The 20,252-nt window shown below is 45.1% G+C and overlaps 1 protein-coding gene across 1 annotated transcript in view; it reads left to right on the top strand.

Moving 5' to 3' along the window:
- TNR (tenascin R) overlaps positions 1–20,252 on the top strand; it is a 402,456-nt gene that overhangs the window by 191,383 nt on the left and 190,821 nt on the right. Inside the window, exon 2 of the mRNA XM_041770860.1 lies at positions 16,915–17,013. The gene's annotated coding sequence lies outside the window, so the exon portion shown is untranslated. The remainder of the gene's footprint in view (positions 1–16,914; positions 17,014–20,252) is intronic.

The raw sequence follows: 20,252 nt of genomic DNA, 5'->3' as shown, positions 1-20,252 counted from the left end.
AAGAAAGGGCTGGGTCTTCCTCTTGGAAGCTGCAGCCCCGCACAGCACCTGGCACCTAGTGAGTAGTGAGTATACCACAGAAGTGAGCCTGGCGTCCTCCCCTTTGATTCTTCTGCACCTGCTTTTATCCTACTTATTTTCCTTCTCTTTTTCCTTTTCACCTTTGCTCACCTCCCAATCCCAATCAGATGGACAGAGGCTTAGGACCAACTAAGGCTTAGGACCTGTTTTTTAAAACAGGTGGGTACCCAAAATGGAAGGCTCAGGGCTCATAACTTCCCAATTCCACGTTTGAAGCAACCAGAACTTAGTACTTCTTGGGCACTCCCTTTATACCCGTCTGCCGCATCCCTCATTCATGGTGCCTCTCTGGCACACCATCTTCCCAGGCAGCGCTTATAGCTCAAATCTTTCTGTACCTCTGGGAGAGATGTTATGCCATGGCAGTTAGGGACCTGCTCCCTGGAGCTCCCTGGAGCTGGCTTTAGTTTGAATTCTGGCTCTGCCACTTATTAGCTGTGTGAACTTGGATGAGCTAATTAAGCTCCCTATGCCTCAGTTTACTCATCTACCTAATGGGAATGATGATAATGGTACTTACCTCACAGAGTTGCTCTGAAGATTAAATTAATACACACAAGGCAATCAAAGCTGAGCCAGGTACTTGGTGAGCATTACAGAAGTGATTGCTATCATTATTGCTCATATTATGAGGAATTCACAAATCCAAATATTTTCAGGAATTTAGCCTCAATACTTACACCTTCAATCTCTCCATTTCCGGCAAATCTTCCCCTTCAGTCAGCAAACTGTTGCAAGTTTCTTCTCTCCTAAATAAAATTTCCTCCTACTCTATCTCCACCTTAAGCTGCTTCTCTCTCTCTCTCTCTTTCCTTGTTTGCAGTCAACACCATTAAGTGAGAAATCTACACTACAACCTCCACCTCCTTACCTCCCATTCATGTCACCAGCCATACCAATCTGGCTTTAACTTCCACCACGCCACTAAAGCTGTTCCCCCCAGATCACCAATAACTTCCCTATGGCCCCCTCTAATTACCTCACTGTCCCTGTGACCTTATTGACCACTCACTTTTGCTTGAAGTGTTTCCTGTATCCCCGAGACACTCTTCTTTTCTGGTTGTAACAGCTTTTGCTGTTACGCTAAAGTGATAATCCCCAAATGTCAGTGGCTTACAACAATGAAGGTTTTCCTTTGGGCTCACATTCTACATCAGCTGAGGGTTGTATGTTGCTCCAATTCCTGTTCTTCATCTAGGAATCTAGGCAGAAGGAACAGACAGATGCTCTTCCAGCAGAACCATGCAGTGACTCCTAAGACTTCTGTTCAGATGTAGGGTGCATCACCTGTGCCCATATTCCACTGGTCCGAGCAAATCACATGGCCCAAGCCTGCTAATAAGAGAAAGAATTACATTCCTCCTGCCTGCAATGAGCAGGGATATACAATGATCTTCCAGGAAAGATAGTAAATAATAGGAAACAATAATACAATCTACCATACTGATTCTCCTTCTATCTTTCCAATAGCTTGTCTTTAGTCTCTTTCACTAGATCATGTTCATCCATTCAATTCCTAAATATCAGTGTTCTCCAGAGCTTCTCACTTTACAGGCCCTCTGTAAGTAATCCTACCCATGCCTTTAACTTAACTATCTTCTTATGACTTCCAAATTTGTAGCACAAATCATGGCTGGACAAATTGAGTGATCCCTTGAACTTAATATGTCCAAATGCAACTCATTTTCTTACTTTCCTATTTCTTCATTCTCCCTCTGGGCTAATGGCAATGCCGTCAATCCAAATCTCTAAATCAGAAGCCTGGGAAGCTTTCATTATTCCTCCCCTTTATCCCATCCAATGAGCTAATTACAATCCACTGTACCTTGAAGATAAATCCCTGGTCTTTTCCCCACTTTCTATTGATACTGCTATCACCTGGCTTTGGACCTTTCCTATCCCTTGCTTGAATTTTAGTGATTACTTCCTCTCCAACTGGCCTGCTTGCTTCTGTCACTCTTCACTAGAATCCATCTCTGCATTTCAGGGAAAGATATCTCTCCCTCCTGTTCCCCTAAATCTGACTTTCTTTACTTAAGAAACTTCAAGGGTGCTCCTGCTAACCAGAAGTAAAACTCAGGCTGTGTAGTATGGCATTCAAGTCTCCACATTACTAGGATTCTGCTGGGCTCTTCATCACACTGTCCCAGTATTCACCATCTCACACCCTCTGCTTTGGTTATAGTGGACTTCTCATTAGTATCATATGCTCCATGATACTGTGATGTTTCTCCTCCCCAATGTATTTACTCACACTATTCCCTCTGTGCAAATGCTCTTCTCATTGTCTTTGTTTGCTGACCTACTGACACTTTGAAATCTAGTTGTAAGACCTTGCATCAACCTTCTCCAACAGTTGCCCATTCCCCTAGCCTCTACTCTGCAATATGTAACGGCAACCTTTGCTATAACATTAATCACACCATGTGATCATTCACATGCCTTTCTCTTCTATATAGGTTAGGAGTAGCCCAGAGCAGGGACTGAATTATTGTCATCTTTGAAATTGCTCACAAACTAATGCAGTACATACACATCAGATACTCAGTGGGCACTGGTTAAGGGAATAAATAACAAATGAATGGCATACCCCAGTCTGTGTCACATTAACACAACAGTCAGATATTTCCAGGTACTAGTTTTGCTCTCTGGCTGCTTGCCAGCTCAAAGAGACACAGTCTCTTTCCTGTGTTGGAGGACTAACTACTTGCCTTCGTGTTAAAGTGATCTCTGTAGCCCTGACAGCCTGACAGTTCTAGCCTCGTAGGACTCCTTAGCAAATCTCCCCCTTCTAGCGTCCTTCTCTCACCCAAGAAGGTTCCTCTGATGCTGCATTCCCTACTCTCAGCCTTTCCAGAAAGTGCCCTGCTGGCGGCCTTGGCCTTCCTCAGACCCTCCCCTGAAGCCCTCTGCTCCTGAATCCTGCTCCTCAGACCCTCCTCCCCTCCATCTCTGCCAACCCTGGCTCTGTGCTTTGCAGGGCCCTGTGCACAATGAAAATGTGGGGTGGTTTGTCCAGACATGACTATGAATCTTGAGATGGCAACAGCAAAGCAGTAAACCAAAGATGGGTCACTGGGAACACATGCTTCTCTGCCTATAAAGCTGACCCTTGGTTTTGTCTCCCAGTTCCAGGACCAAGCCACATGTGGGAGAGCAGAGGTGGGTATTAAACCAGGCATAGATTAGTTTTCCAGGAAAATAAGTCAGCTAGGTGAAGAGAGGATGCATTTTTGCCTCCTGAGGACAAAAGCATGGGAGAGAATTTGAAAGAATAAATTAAATCTGAATATGGTCTTTCATACAGATCGAGAGTTTAAAAAATTATGTGTGTGTGTGTGTTATAGAGATGGTTTATGTATATGACTATTTGGTGAGTAAAGGGTCTAGACCAATGCCATGTAGAAGTTCTTCTAAAAATAAGAATAAGCAGTCTCATTAGAAGCATTTTGTGATTGTGAGGAAATTGCTTTGCCATCGTTTGCATCAAATCAAGAGATGTAGAGAGATGCTAATTCCATGGCTTGGGGATGTGGGCATGGGTGGTGTTTATCCTCTACCAGGGCTCTGTCTGATGGCAAAAGGACAGGCCACAGGCCAAGTGGGGTTTGAGAGCTCATTCACCCCATCTTCCTTTTATTCCACTAAACACATTTACTGAGCACTCATTTCATGCTAGTGATTCAGACTCTGCGGCTTTCACACAGCAAGGGTCGTGAGAGATCAGCTTAGGGGGTGACCCAGAACCGGAGATGGGCTAAACCTATCTGATACCAGACAGCCTCCCCCTACCCCCAAAATGACTGCAAATTCAAAGTGAAATTTGTACATTTACAGTCCTTTAAAAAAGTTCATATGAAGTAAAGTCCTTTTAAAAAGTTCATATGAAGTAAAGTTCACAGTTACAAATAAAATGCCAGCATGGGTGGCGCACAGCATCCTGGTGGAGACCAGGCTAAGTAAGAGAGGGTCTGGCTTGGGAGCTGGAGCAATTCTTTTTTACCTCTTCTGGTCTTTCTCTTTGCCCTTCCTCCAACTAACATTAATTAATGCCAACGAGGGAGTCTCTTGGTTCCTGGGATTTGCCCCAAGCTGAGCACCAGGCTGCCGTCACTTGTCACGGTGCTGGTCTCACGCTAATGCTGGGAGAGGCTTCCTGCCAGCCTGGCATTTACAGAGTATCTTCCAAGTTACAATCATTACTTCATTTTGATCCCCTAGAATAGCCCTGTTTGGTGACTGTAAGGTTGAACCATATGAAATTGCCATTTTAGTAGGTCAGATAGAGCCAAAAGTTGGCAATTTCTTATACTGTTCAATCTAATGGTGGTGGTGCTAATCTCCCCATTATTACTTTCGCAGAGGCAGACAGGGAAGGTTGGAGAAGCATCCCCAATCTCACAGAGCCAGGCATGGGGTTTGGATCCCAAGCCGAATTTGTACTCCGATACATGCCCTTTCTGACCTTTCGGCGCCCAGTTGCCATAAAATGGCAAATCCACCCTGTGCAGCCACTGGTGCACAGTTTGGGAGTCTCGTGTTAATGTGCTTTAACTGTCTTTTTTTTTTTTTTCTCCCCAGCCCTAGATTCAGTAATGGTTCTCTGTACAAACTCATTCATTTTTAATCAGTTGACTGTAATGATTTGTTACAAATGATCTTTAATTCTCAGCTGCGGTTAATCAGTACTGAAAGGCACTTTTCCTGTTATTTTATTTGGATAGGACTCTTAGTGAAATACTTGCCTGCCATTACTTAATCACTTGTTTGTTTTGCCTCTGCACACAGTTTTGAGCAGCGTACAGAAGTATGGAATGTGGGCATATTCCCTGGGCCAGTGGAGTTGAGTTCTCCAGGCCATAGTGGGGGGACTGTAGCCGCAGTGAGGACCCATGCCCAGAAGGTCTCCTCAGAATGTCAATGATGCAAATCAGAAAGGTTCTGTTTTTCTCTGCAACCTCACTGTGAGGAAATGGACTTCAGATAAAGATTCAGGATTCATCAGGACTCTGCACAACTGGCTGTTTCAGGGCTACTTTAGAAACAGCCCTCTGGGGGTGGCTTGGAGAAGGCCTGGAAGGGGCTGAGAGAGGGGCAGGAAGCCCGGGGAGAAGGAAGAGAAGAAGAGGAGCGGAAGGAAGAGGAGGAGGAGGAAGAGGAGGGGGGGGGGCATAAAGGGGAGGGGGAGGAGGAGGAAGAAGGGGCAGGAGATGAGGGGCTGGAGCCCAGTGAATGGCCACTGGGTGGGGTAGAGTAGGTGGTGGGGAGTGAAGGTTGGCCTGGAAGGAGGCTGGGGGAAGAGGAAGGGTGCAGAAAAAGAATTTCTAGTCTGTCTTTCAGAGCCAGGCAGGGGCACTTGTTTGCCGTGTGGGAGACTAAAGTTTCCAGCTCCAGGCCAGGGTTCCCTGCAGGCAGGTGTGGGCAGCCACCGCAGGTAGGGCGGAGAGCAACGCTCTTCCTGAGCTGCCAGCTCTCTTGAGGCAAGGAGGTTGGCCTTGTGTAATCTCGCAGCGATGCTGACCAATGGAGGTTTCCCCTCACTATCCCCAGGTTCTGGCATTTCTGGCCTTCCTGGGAGTCCAGCACAACCACTGAAAGGTTTGAGTCGCATCCTGGAGTGGAATGATCCAGAAGGCTACCTTTCAGATTCATTTTGTCCGGAGATGTGATCCAGGGTACCTCCAGAGGGCAAGCCCCATGCTCAGCTGCAGGGAGAGGTGAAGCCTGCCTAAGGCTTCTGCCACAGGCAATCCGAGGGAGGGCCTGTGGCTCCAGAGTGCAGAGGCTCCCATGGAGTTTCTGTGATCAGAATGGTGCTTGTCAGGGTGACAAGGGCAGGGCTAGATGATGCGGGGATCCCTGTGATCTGAGAACAAAAGCAAGGACCAAAAACCAAAGACTGTACTTGTTCCATCCCTCCTCTACATTTGAGACCCATCTGTCAGCTGCTGACTCCTTTGCTCTTTTTTATCAAAGCACAGAAAGTATGAGATAGACTTCATTTGTCTTCATTGTCTCCATTTTTGATAGCCTTGCCCTACTCCTTTTATCCTTCTGATGGCCATTATGATGGTCGTTAAGTACCCCTTTTCTCTTGGTGTCCCAGGCCAATAGCTAAGGAGACTAATTCATGCTATAGTGTGAGTGACTTATGCTTTGATTTAAAATGCAAATATGTCTGGAAAGGGCAAACAGAAAGACAAAGGTATAAATCTAATTGTAGAAATTCAAGTTTCAGAACAGGGACTTTGAGGGTTTTGTGAAGACTTTCCAATCATACCTATTAAGCCTGGCTTAAGAATGGGCTTCTTGGTTCTGACACATGCCCAGAAGGTCTCTTCAGAACGTCAATGATCAGAAAGGTTCAGAAAGGTTCTGTTTTTTTCTGCAACCTCACTGCAAGAAAATGGACTTCAGAAAAAGATTCAGGATTCACCAGGACTCTGCACAACTGGCTGTCTCTGCCTTCAATGGTCTCTCCCATTTCTGAGACTTGGCACTTCTCTCTTCCTCTGATTCCTCTCTGCTGGGAGCCCTCTCAGGCTTCATGCTCAGGGCTCCAGGGTGCCTTGTTCATACCTCCATTAAACTCTTGCCACAGAAGTCTCAGGAATAGATCTTTCCGTACACACGACTCTGTCTTCCCCATGGACTGTGATCCTCTTTCTCAAGGGCCAGAATCAGTGCTTATTCATCTTTTTATCTCTAGTGATTTTCAGTTCTGGCAGATAGTAAATGATCAGGAAGTGGTTCTAGTTTTGGTTGTTCTTTTCGGTGTTGTTTTTCTTTTCTTTTCCCCGGGGAGGGGTGCAGATGGATGAGTGTAACTCGGAAAGCAGAGTGGGATTTGGTTTGGGAGCATCGCTCCAGACTTTCTGAAGGTTGTACTGCCATATTGACCAGGCACTCTCTGGGGAGATGAGAGGAAAAAAGTCACTATTTGTGCCTTTGAGGAACTTACGATGTCGGTTCAAATGTAGACGTGAGAGAATCAAAACATTGAAAACATAGTTTTCCTCCTAAGATCAGGAACTTCCCTGTAGGCCCAGAAACGTTGCATGAGCTAGAGGTGGTCCTGACTTCCCACCTCTCCTCTTACCCCGGGGGCATTTGGAAATGTGTGTATGGTAGACAAAATGAGTGTGTGGTGATCAAAATGTTTGGAAATACGTGTGTGGTAGGCAAACTGCCAACATAGGGTGAATTGAGGCTGAGACATGAAGATCGTCCTTCAATCTCATGGACAGTATCTCCCAAAAAGCATCAACTCTCTCCAAATGACACTAATTTAATCTCTAACACACAAGGCTAGACTACCTTGGCTCATACCAAGGATTTTAGATCAAATTTTAATTTTTGAACACCTAGGACAATTAAAGAAAGCAAATCTTCATTTTCCAGGACCTACTTCATGTTAACCCACCATCGATACTCCCCTGCACTGTATTGAACTCCTCCGGCTCCATAGGTCATGCTAAGACCGAAAATTCTACCCAAGGCGTGGTAGCCGCAGGCGTAATAGCCGGATTGTCACACTGCCAAGTGGCACATTGCTCCAATCCCGAACTTCCTTTTCCCATTTCCCACAAAGTCATCCTCTGAGCAGAGCAGGTTTGGACACTCCAGCCCTGGTTGTGGCCCCAGGGGCCCCATTTGCCTCTTTCTAGTCTTGTACCCAACTTCCTGGTCTGCTCCTATATGCACTAAGCTCTTGACTTCTGGATTTGCCTCCCCTATTTTACCCTGGCTCAGATATCTTAAATGTTTACTACTTCTCCAAATTTTGATCTCGGACAATTTCACCCAAAAAAGAGTAATCCTCCTCAAAATGACAATGCCTCCACTGGGTTTATACTAGACTATTGGTTTAATCCATTTCTTGTCTGACTAGGTGACTCCCCACCTGCTCCCCCAGTTCATAGGCCCCAAGAGCAGGTGCTGGTCCACACAGGTGCCTGACCTGCCCCCGATGAAAGAGAAGGACTTGGGTGCTGTTTCTTCTGGCCAGAGGTCAAGTCCTGTGTCCTCCATGCTCATGTTGACCGATGGGGAAGCCACAGAGCTTTGGCTCACAATCCAAATGAAACCAGAGGTTTCACAAACCAACTTCCTCATATGCCTGGGAAGTTGACCCTGTGTTACTCTAGCAACTGAACCTCTCTAAATTGTAGATCCAAGGGATACAATGACATACAATGAATTTAAACTGTACTTATCCCAAGAAGATGGGAAATCCTGGGCCAGTTGTACAGTTGAGCCCTCTGGGTCAGGTCTTTTGAGGAGAAATTGGCCATCTTTGAGGAAGACCAGAGAGCTGCCATCAGAGAAAATATACTCAGCCTCTGGCCCTGAGGGTCACAACTTTGCCAGCCACATACTGCTTAGCCAATGAGATGCCCACAGGAGCCATTTAAGGAAAAGAAGACATATTTCCCTCTGTCCACAGCCAGGCAAGGCAGGGATCTATATTAGATAAAGAAAGGGCCAGGGCTCACCTTAGATCCAAAGCTTTATCCTTTTCTTTTTTGGACTCATTTTCAGCTCTTTTCACTGAGGAGAACACCCGCCCTTAGGCAGGAAATTACTCTGGTGATTGATGTCTAGCAAATGCAATTAGGCTCCAGTTTAGTGTTCTTCAAGGGGTGCCCTTCCAGGGTGGTGTGTAGAATTTGGTGATCACTCAACCACTGTACACGCGAGGCCTCCTGGTCATAAAGCTTTTGTCTGTGTCAGGCTTTGGCCACCAGAACTTCCTTCCCACTCCCTTTAGATGCAGGGAGGCTGTGGGCAAAGAGGTAGGGATGGCAGATGGGGCAGGGAGAGGGCAGAGCAGATGCTGGGAAGGGGGCATTCAGAATAAGAACAGCCAGGTTGGCCAAAGAGACACAATGACTCCCGATGTGAGCCCAGAACAGAGTTGCAGGGCAGGGATGCCTTCAGTGGCTGAAACTCTCTAATATTTGCTAGTCAACCTAGTGCTTGAAATATAATCCCTTAATTCTACTACCTTGGGGATTTGAGAGGGATAAAAAAAAAAAAAAAATGTCGCAGACCCTGTCCTTGCAGTATTTGCATTCCAGTTGGAAAGGTCAAACATGCACCATCAAACTTTCAGGCTACAGGCTTCCATCGGGGGTGGCCACACACAAGCAAATGAAGTAGCACAGGCAATACTGACCCATCTGTGAAACAAGGGAAGGACAAAAGAGGCCATCTGCATTCCACCTGCCTGAGCTCTTAATCAGCTCTGCCACTTAGAAGCTGAATGACCTTGGGCAAGTTACTTAACCTCTTTCTGTCTCCATTTCCTGACTCAAAAATGGGGAGAGTAACACTACTTTGCTCGTAGGCTTTTAGGGAGGATTCAGTAGGCAGGGGATTCAGCAGGGCGATGCACGGAAAGCCTGGGGCCTGGACTCCGGCTGTGCCAACACGTGCCAGCGCCCTTCCTCCTCCCTTAAGCCAGGGCCAATGAACCTTTCTCTTGTTACGGACCCTATTGGCCTGGTGATGCATATGAACCCTTTCTCAGAATAATGGTCTAAATGCATAAAATAAAATATATAGGGTTACAATGGAAACTGCATTTTTATTGATGTGCAGTTATCAAAATACTAAAAAAACCAAATTTGCTGCATGGTAATATATGTGTTTCTTTATTAACACAGTAAATAACAAGATCTGCTGGCAGCTCCAATAAGTACTGTAATTTTGAAATAGTAATAAGCTTAAACAATATTTCAACAGATCTGCAACAACTGTAATGAGATATAAAAATATCTGTGATTTCTATTGGTGACAAAATTACAGCTACGGCTAAGACGATAGTGACTTGTGGCCCACATTTAAAATTAGAGGGACTTCTAGTTTTTGCTAGAGGTCGGTGAAAAGATAAGTATAATTCTTTTTCATCTGAATTCGTGGACTCTTGAGGCGCCAGGGTGGCCCAGTCGGTTAAGTGTCTGCCTTCAGGTCAGGTCATGATCCTGGGGCCCTGGGATTGGGCCCCACATCATCCAGCGCCCCACTCAATGGGGAGTCTGCTTCTCCCTCTCCCTCTGTTTCTGCCCCACCATGCACTTGAGCGTGTACGCACACTCCAGCACTCTCTCTAAATACATAAAATCTTTAAATTAATGAATTAGCTAATTAATTAATTCACAGACTCTCCGTGGACTCCATGCTAAGAATCATTGCTGTAAGACTTGATAAAATAAGTTATAACCATACTTTCTAAATTTTTTAAATAACACTTATTTTCACATTATTAAAGCAAAATATAAACAAATATAATAGAAAAGTTAAGAAATTTAGATTAAGTGGGAAAAGACAAAGGGAATTTAAAAAAAGAAAAAAACACCACGTGATCTGGAGAGAATCACTGCTAACAGGTTGGCTTTTAAGACACAGAGCTCACTGCTAATCCTTTTTTCATGCACTGAATATGCTCTTCCTACGGTTATTAAATTGCAGTGTCACTCAGAAGGATATCAAGGAACAGGGACTGCTCAGTAAAGAACCAACTCAAAGTACCATGAATGTAGGCCAGAAACTATATGAAGCCTGGTGATAGAGAAGGAGCCTTACCCTTTACAGCACAGCCACCCACAGGTAGAGCAAAGAGACAAGAAACAGAGTTGGGGGACGCAGGGCAATCTTCCAGCCCCACAAATAGAAGCTATCCCACTGATCTCAAATCTTGCGTTAGACCTGATGAATTATCCCAAGTTGGAGCTATGAATTGTGAATAATGCAAATTACCCAGTTGGATACTGACTGTACTCCAAACCTGCCAGATGCTCAGACCAGATCCCTGAATCATGTGTAGGCAGAGCAGGAGGTCTCATCCAAAAAAAAAAAAAAAATCCAGTTGGGAATAATAATAATAATGAGGTAGCACAGCACCTAAGAAGGGTTTGTCTGGTCCCTTTTAATGCCCACAGAGAATTACCTGTGTGTGAGTTCAGAATAGAGCAAAGTCCTAGCCCCAGATTACTTTTCCTGAGTCTTCTGAGCAGTGACCAGGTTCGAGGCTCCTGACTTGCCAGGCTTCCCATGTGAATGTGAGGGTGTAGGCCACTAACCACCAACTTAGTTTCCAGAAGGCCCTTCCATGAGACTGGGGCCACCACCACTAGAGCAGCATTACAAAAGTCCCTCCCTTCCCTTCTCCACGATCTTAGACTCATGTCCTTTTCTGACTTCCAAACAGAGACCTTTCAGGGAGGGCAGCGGGGAGAAGCGTGTTAATGAAATGCTGCCAGCACCGTCCTCACAATGTGATTGTGTGCTTTCCTGGAAGGACCCTGCCACCCCAAGGCAGCACACCCTGCTTCCTCTATGCCCAGCTGAAGATCACAGCCCAGGATAACAGGCCAGCAAAACTCCTGAGCGCAAGGCACCGCCAAATTTCAAAATGTTTTTTAATAAAACAATGTGGAAAGGGCAGACTGCTCATTTTGATTCTCTACTGGGTTGTTCAATTAAAGCTGAAATTCTGGGGAATCTTGAATCACCCTGACCATATTTTCCATTAGTAATAATGATAAAAGATAATTATTGAGCCTGTCTGTCAGATATTCTAGACACCCGCACCTTCACTTAATTAATTGCTAATTAAGATGTGAAAGAACTGCAGTATCTCTCACACATCCTGACTTTATTAAGCTTCAGCAAATCTTCCTCAGGGAAAACAAACCTAAACCGCAAGGCTGAGTCCCTTCCTTGGGTTTGGAAACTCATGGCCAAGGGTCGGGAGTGGTGAAGCAGGGATGAAGGCCTACTCTGAGTCAGGGTCATTTAACCATCCTTCTGATGGTACACGATGACCCTGAGGGGAAAGAATGAGGGACAAAGAGAGAGAAGCTAATAGGATTTGAGTTCCTACCTTCTGCCATATGCTGAGCTAATAAGCCTTTCACATATATTATCTAAGTTGATCCTCCCAGCAATCCTGTAAGGAAATATGATCCCCACTTTACAAATTAGAAAAGGTGTGTTTGGAGGAATTCAGTAAATATCTTTTCTAAAAATGTGTAGCTGGTAAGAGTTAAAATTTGAGCCAAATTCCACATTCTTGCATTTCTTGTTCCATGGAGGTATGAGAGATGAAGATGCTTTTTTTTCTATAAAGTATTTACCATTACTGATAAAGGCAAAAAGGCACCATGGCAGCTAGCCTTCAAGATGAGCCCCAATTATTCCTTGCGTTGTAGTATTCATACCCTTATGTTGTCTCCTCCCACATCAAATAGCGCTAACCTGTGTAACCAATAAGATATTGCAGAAATGATAAGGAGGGTCAAAAAAGAGGTGGTAGCTGCCTCCTGGCTCTGTCTTGGATCACTCACTCTGGAGGAAGCCAGCCATGCTGTGAGGACACACAAGCAGCCCTGAAGAGGCCCCTGTAGGGACACCTCCTGCAACAACCAGCATCATCGAAGTGAGCCCTTGTGTAAACGGGGCCACCAGCAAGTCTTCAGGTGATCACAGCTTTCACTGACATCTTACCTGAAATCTCATGAGACCTTGAGCTTGAACCACCCAGGTTTCAGTTCCTGACCCACAGAAACCATGAGATAATAAATGTTTATTGTGTTAAGCCAGTGAGTTTGGGAGTCATCTTTATACAGCAATAGATCATGAATTTATTAGCTTTCCATATCCTTCTGAACTACAGTATCTTGGCAGTACCAGTTGGTAGGAGAAATCCTTATAAGAAACCTTCAGATGTATAGGCCTGAAAATAGGAGCTCCAAGTAGTAGTCATTCAAGATCCCTTCTTTTAGAAGACTTTGGGAGTTTAGGAGCTGAATTTGGGTCAGATCACCAAAAGTTGCTCCCATTTTCTTATTAAGATGACTAAGTGTAATTTGTTGGCCATTGTACTGAAAATCTGATCCAGTTTCAGCAGCCAACTGCAGGAAGAGAAAATATATGAATTGACAATACTTTAGCACACCGGATGGTCTTTTCTAGGACTGATCAGCGTCCTTGCAATCACATGGCTTTTTCTGGGACATATTCAGCAATTTGCTGTAAACAAACCCAAACCACCAAGTACCTAGGTTTATGCTGATTATCAAAATAAACTGTGTTTGTGAAATCTGAAACCTCTGCAGGTGCATCTCTCCTGTCCTGGTAGTGTCCTTCTTCTGCCCACGATTTACCTAGGTCAAAAGAGAAAAAGACACAGGGCTTTGGAGGAAATCTGTGCTTGGGGTCAATAGGGCATCATGAGTGCCATGCTCCAGACCACTCATTCCCCCAGATTCTGCCTGGGTGGTCATGGGCAGAGAGCCCAAGCAACAAAGTCCAGGCCCAGCCCCTCAGGTCGCTAGACTCACATTCAGTAGAAGAGGGGTCAGTACTTGATGTGGAGAGAAAATATAATGCACATTTTTTGGACATATTTAATAGGTAAACTTATTTTTTCAAAGAGGAGCTGTTACAAGCTGATCCCAGAAAATGGCTATCAAGGCAGTGTTGGGCATAAAGAGCAGAAGTGCAAGTAGATGAGTGGGTTGAGAGAATGAACAGAAAGAACACATCAATTTGCTGAAGTTGCTGGGGAGTCAGGTCACCACGCTCCTTGGTTGTATGTGCATCTACTATGGTTCCCTCTCCCTCAGTCCCCCACACAGTGCATAGGCAGGAGGGACATAGAAGCAATAGCCCAGCACTAGGTATTGATCCAACAGCTTTGTCTCAGAACTCATTACATGTTACACTTGCTCATGTTGTGACCCACCAGTGTCAATTTCTATTATAATAATCATTTGCCTTGTCAGCAGTTGTATGAAAATCTACTCTAAGATGGTGCTTTTGTGTGGTCTCTTTAGGGCTGTCTGGCCTGTTAAATCATATGTGTCTACTAGTGAGGTCACATGCATCATGTCATATAAGGGCCATATATCAGGTTCAATATGAGCTTCTAGAACACAGTGAGTAAGCTCATGACTTCAAGAAGACCAGCCCACAAGATTGCTCAAATTCAGTGTGGTCGTTGCTCGGCCTGTAGTTTGAAATCTGTTTAAAAAAAAAAAAAAGGTAGTTAAAAATAATAAAATAAGTGCGTAAATAAAGAAATTAAAGCTAGTTAAATGGAAAGGACTAGAACACAGGGACACCACATTCTAGCTCTAATTCTCGAAGTAATTGTGTGTTTGGTGCCTGCGTCTGCAAGTGAACGTCACCTGTTGTACCTCCTGTCCAGTGTCTCTATCCCCCAAGGGCAGGAGCTCCTTCATGGCAGGGGCTGTGTCCTCCTCTTGTATCCCTAGTGCTTGCCATAGACCTGGCTACTGAGACGGCTCTTAATAAATGGTTGCTGCCAATGACCAAAGCACCAAATCAGAGCATCTACCCATGGTCATATACAGATAGATGCGGTTAGAGCATAAAGGAAAGGACAGAAGTCTACATTTCATGCTGTCAGCATGCGGGTTGAGGGGAATATGGTTGGTGCAGGGGGGCAAATGGGTGGAGAGAGGCAAGTAATAGAAAAAAATAAGGACATGGCACAAAAAAAACCTCGATGTATAATACCATCCTTTTTGTGAAAATATGTGTATGTATGCATAAGTAAATTAGGGAAAAAGTGGTGATGCTCATATGTTAAGTCAAAACAAGTTGCAGAGAATTTCAGTTAAAAACTATAAAAAACACCCCATCACGTATCTGTGTATATATGCCTGATTGGGTTTCAATGAGGGTGTGTGTTGTGAGTGCTGTGAGAGACCACCCCACAGAGGCATTCGCCCCCCAGGTGCAGGACGTACTGGCAGCTCAGAACTCACAGCTGGGTTCCTGTCCAGGATTCACCCTCAGTCAGAGGAAGCTGCTTTGCCCAGCGTTATGCCTGCTGTCTCCCTAGAGGCAGCCAATGACTGGTGGGGTCTAAAGTCCTGTCCCTTCTCAATGCAAGACAGCTCCAGAGCTCCCTCTGGCCAATTCTGTTTCCTGGACTCCCCCACGAGTCCCCCCACACCCTCCCCAAGAGTATGTCTCAGTGATCCTTCAGTGTACATAATGTATTTCAGTCTGCTTCCCGGAAACTTGACTCATGACAGTGGAAAAGTACAGACTGGTCTAGTAAAATGTGACATCAAGGGTCTGAGTTTGGGGGGAATGATTAGCTTTTTCTGTATGCATCTTCCTATTGATTTACTTGGTACAATAAGCACATATCACTTTTATAATTTTGAGAATATCAAAGATGTGTAAAATGTTGTAAATAAATATAGGTTCCTTAAAAGAGTGAATGACTATGCTTGTACCTGGTTGGAGAAATAGATGATAAAATAGCACATCAAAGGAATCGATTTTTAATCAAGGAAACTGAAGGGGATTTTGCTGACACATTTGGTGACTTTTGACTTAGTCGGTTCAAAAAAGATTGGGCCAGCTTTCCAAGAGTAAAGTCGTCAACTCTTAGGGTGAGACAAAAGGGGTCAATGGGTAGAAGCAGAAAGGAGAGGAAGTTTTAATTTCACGGAAGAAGAACATTTCTAACATCAGAGTTGTCTGCTGGAAAAACGGGCTGCAAATTTGGGCAGCCACTGTGCGAGTTGCACGGACCAGAGGAAGTGTGTAAACATTCCAATTGGTGAGCAGTCAGATTAGAACAGGAGGAGGAAGACACCTGGCATTCATGTCACTTCCAACACTTCTCCTTCCTGGGCACTGGCAAGTCCACCGATAACCACTCTCCTTCCCGATGATACAGCCTCAGAGTCTTTCCCAACCCCATGCTTCAAGCAGCCGCTACTGATAGAACAGAAGGAGGATTCACCAGAGATGAAATCTATTTGCCCTTTCAGGACTAAATGATCTTTCCGCTTCTACCAACTCTCAGGTTCCATGGGGTCTTCTAGGGAAGGTTAATTTATTCAGGAAGAACTTAAAAGAGCAACCCTACACTGTAGCCAAAGGCTGGCTCTTTCCTCCCTCCAGGGTTAATTGATTTTTGCAAGTACGTATGAGCTCCCTAAGGCTCAGTGTCCCCTTTGGAGAAGGCTCCGAGGATTTGTGGGAAGCAAGCCCAAGAAGACATAATCATCCTGTAACGGATGGTGTCGATGGGCCCTGGGAATTGTGCAGGGGGAGAACTGGTCCAAGTGTTGCATGGGAGCCACGCTTAGACAGATTGACAGACTGCTGACACAGAAGCTCCTCGCCCGGAATAGATGCTTCTGAAAGGGGTGCTTCTAGCCTGAGGGGATTGCCCTTTGCCCTGCTGCATCCATTTACCCAATGAGTATTTGGTGAACCTCTCTGTGCTGCATTGTGCACGGGATGAGAGCCAAAGCAGTGAGCAGGATAGAGTCCAGAGGGAGAACAGCACAGATGAAGAGCCTTACAATAAGTGGTGACTTTTATGACGTGAGGACGCAGGAGTGATGGGGACATTATGCCCAGAAGAGGGGCTCTGGTTTAGGGGTAATAGGTGGCTTCCTGGAGGAAGTGCCGGGCATCTGTCAACATCAGATCACCGAAGCACGTTACTATAGCCACCTGCAAAGATCTCAGAAGAGTTTTGTCACATTAAACGCATGTCTGGAGTTACATTCATTCTGTAGAACGTTTTCCTTAAATATTTACTGCTTTATGGCAACGCTAGGAGAATGAACGAGAGACAATGCAAAAACGAATAGAACTCTCTGCAGAGGAAACAATAGCTCAATAAGTACAGTTTTCTTTGCTTTCGACACCTGCATGGTGTACCTCCAAGTTTAGTGGAAAGGAGATATGGCGGCTGGGATGGAAAGGGAAACTGAGACTCCTTATTTTGAAACCATCAACATACTTCTTCCCTCCCTATTCCTGTTTCAGGTGGACATATCATTGCACCTGCACAGAAGCCAGGCCTCTCGGAGCTAGGGTTGAAGAGCGTGTGAGAAAGAGAAGACATTGAAGACACGGTCACTAAAGGTATGATCTCCTGTGAACCTTATACCATCCATCACTGTGATGGCCCGTTTGAGGCTCTTGCTTATGACTGCAGGGACTGAGCCTCTTTGTCACTGCAACAACAGCCTGGGGGACAACCTCCCTGAAATGAGGTGCTCAAGAGCATTAGCTCCCTTGGGCTTCATGCCATCTCGGAAAAAGCTGGGGAAACCAGGCACCAAGGTTTTGGCGTTTCATAAAATATTTCTGAAGTGCATTTCATGATGTGGTTGGTAATAAAAGTGTATTACTGCTCTCAGACCCTCCAAGAGACGAGGCTTGATTCCCAGCCCAACCGCGCCTGCACTGGGCCTGCAGGAGTCAGTGCTAAATTATTCACCAGCCCGACTCAAATTTCTGGAGCTCCAAAACCTCTAATAAAGTATTATGAAAAAATATCCATCTCTTTATCTCTATCCATAACCATTTATATGGCTAGAGGAAAAACCTGTCGTTTTATTTCTTTTAATTTAAAAGCTTTCCTAATTCCTTTTCTATACCACATATATATGTCTAAAGAATTTTCAGGTTGAAATAATAACCTTCTGAAAAATGGTGCATGGGAGAAGGCTCTCAGGATTCAGAGTTGACAGACGCAGTGAATATTTTGCTCCCTTAATAACTTTCCCTGGCACTCAAATTTGACACACTGAATTGGAAACTTTTCAAATAGGTGTGGCCCTTTTTTATTGTGCAACACAATGATAATAGACCCGCCAGCCTTCTTTCTATTTGTTTATACGGTTGCTAAAATTTTTTCAAGAGAAACTCATTTCGAACCTCAGACTCATAATGCTCTCATTATCTATCATGGTGCTCTGCAGTAACGTGACAAGTCTATTCTGAAGCCACAACTTTGAATCAGTCCAGGCTACTCCCAGCAACACCCTGCCTTACTTGGGGACATTTGGCGACAAAGTACCCCGAGCTGTTTAAGACAACCTTGAACATAGAAACTCACTGGAGACTTGAGCTCATAAAACTGGCTATCAGCCATTCACACTTTACAGCAATTTGGTTAATTTGGTGCTTTTAGGCGAACAGCTGGTTGAGAGCAAGTTCTCTGCAACCAAGCAGAGCTGGAACAGGGTGGACCATCTGGGGGCAGCTAAGGGTAGCTGCCAGGACAGCATCCCAGGAAATGTATTAAGATGAAGACATTTGGGGCATCTGGGTGGCTCAGTTGGCTAAGCATCTGCCATCAGCTCGGGGGGGGGGGGGGGGGGGGGGGTGATCCTGGAGTCCTGGGACCAAGTCCCTCATTGGGCTCCCTGCAGGAAGCCTGCTTCTCTCTCTGCCTATGTCTCCGCCTCTCTCTCTCTCTCTCTCTCTGTGTGTGTGTGTGTCTCTCATGAATAAATAAAATCTTTTAAAAAAAGAATATTTGACAAACCACTTGCATTACAAGATTAGCATCCGACCCCCAAGCCCCTGCCAAAGAAACTTGTTCAAATAAGCAATGTTGGTCTCTAAGAGGAGTTCTGAATGAGGTGGGTTCAACAAAGTATGAGATCCGGGTGCCCGTCATCCTCTTCTAATTCGATGTTGAATAAATATTTAAAGAATGTTGATTTAAATATAAGATAAATCATTAGCCTGACAAGAGCCCCCACCTATTTTCATCAGCCCTGAAATCTGAAGCTTCTGAAGGAGGGGGTGTAGGGATGAAAGAGGAAGGCCCAGGACCCCGCCAATCAGAATGAAACTCCGGTGAGGGACCTGAGAAGCCACCTGAGAGACACAAAGAGAGAGGGATGAGCCATGAGGACAAGCATCACATCCCGCCCGGAGCTAACTTTACTCCAGCAACTAGAACCCTACTCTGGTCTGACCTGGGGAAATCAATCCTCAGCCTGAATCAGAGACTGCTCATGGAAAGTGAGGATGAGCCTGATGATTGAAGCAGGCCCTGGGGATGCTGCTTATGATTTTGTGATTTGTAATAAGAAATATATATTTGGTCTTCATCCAGATTCTGGCCCAGAGCTCCTAAAACTTTTGAAATGTCCTACGTGATAATGATGTAGTTTTAAATGTAGGTGAGTTTTGGTGGGGTGAGTTCTGGAGCCAACGACCAAGAGAAAATTGTTGAGACATCTTTGGTGCAAAATGGTGGTTTTATTAGAGCTCGGGACGTGACCCCTGGGGGGCAGAAAAAGCTGCTTCCCTCTGGGGTTGTGAGGGGTGACTGATTATATACTGGGGAGTTGGGGGACGTAAGGTAAAATGAAGTTTTCAAGAGAACTTTTGTATGTTAAAGAGGACCTACAGGATATTGGAGGCCTTGCTATTGTGAAGTCAAGGTGGTTTTCCCCTCTAGTAAAGCATTAACATTAAGATAGTTGGGAGCTTCCTGGAGGGATGTTCTACTCTGCCTATCAAGAGTCCTCCTCAGTGGCTGCAGGTTATAAGGAAATTTTACTGTATTTACTTTCCCTTCTATCCTTCTTTCCCACATCACTGTGGATGGATGGGTGATGTTAGGGCTCCAGGAAATTGAGTCTTTGGATCTCTGGAAATTAGGCTAGTGATAAGAAAGCTTTTTTCATGAAAATAACTAAGAGATTTATAAACTGAGGGAGACTCAGGTCTTTCTGGACTGTCACCTCTATTAACTAACCATTTGTTTTTCCCTTCCCTTAGCTTTAGGGCAGCCTGGAGTACCTGAGGAGTGTCACACAGATCCCACCTGGGGGTGTGGGGATCATGGGGTGTCAGCTTGTGTTTTGTCCTTAGCTTGCCTCTTTTCCTTCATCAATAGGAGCTATAAAGGTGTCTTGATATTCATAACAAATCCCTTTCAACCACTCCCAAGTTTATGCTAATGTGGGGACTTTGGGAAAGCAACTAAAATGGGGGCTGGAGACCAACATTGAGATTGGAGTGTTGGAACTTTCAAATCCACCCCTCCACCTTCTGAGGAGGGGAGAGGGTTTAGAGATTGAGTTCGATCACCAATGGCTAATGACGTAATGCATCATGCCTGTGTAATGAAGCCTCCATAAAACCCAGAAGGACTGGGTTCAGAGAGCTTTCGAGTTGGGAAACCAGAACCCTACCACATGCCACCATGCTGGGCCCCAAACTCCATAGAGATAGAAGCTCCTTAGTTCAGGACCTCACCCTGTGTAGCTCTTCAACTGGCTCTTGATTTGTGTCCTTTCATATCCTTGGTAATAAACTGGCAATCTAGTGAATAAACTGTTTTCCTGAGTTCTGTG

This window comes from Vulpes lagopus, chromosome 1 (assembly GCF_018345385.1).
Source record: "Vulpes lagopus strain Blue_001 chromosome 1, ASM1834538v1, whole genome shotgun sequence".
NCBI classification, from domain to species: domain Eukaryota; kingdom Metazoa; phylum Chordata; class Mammalia; order Carnivora; family Canidae; genus Vulpes; species Vulpes lagopus.
The sequence above is the reverse complement of the archived record's forward strand: the minus strand, read 5'-3'. Positions and strand labels throughout refer to the sequence as shown.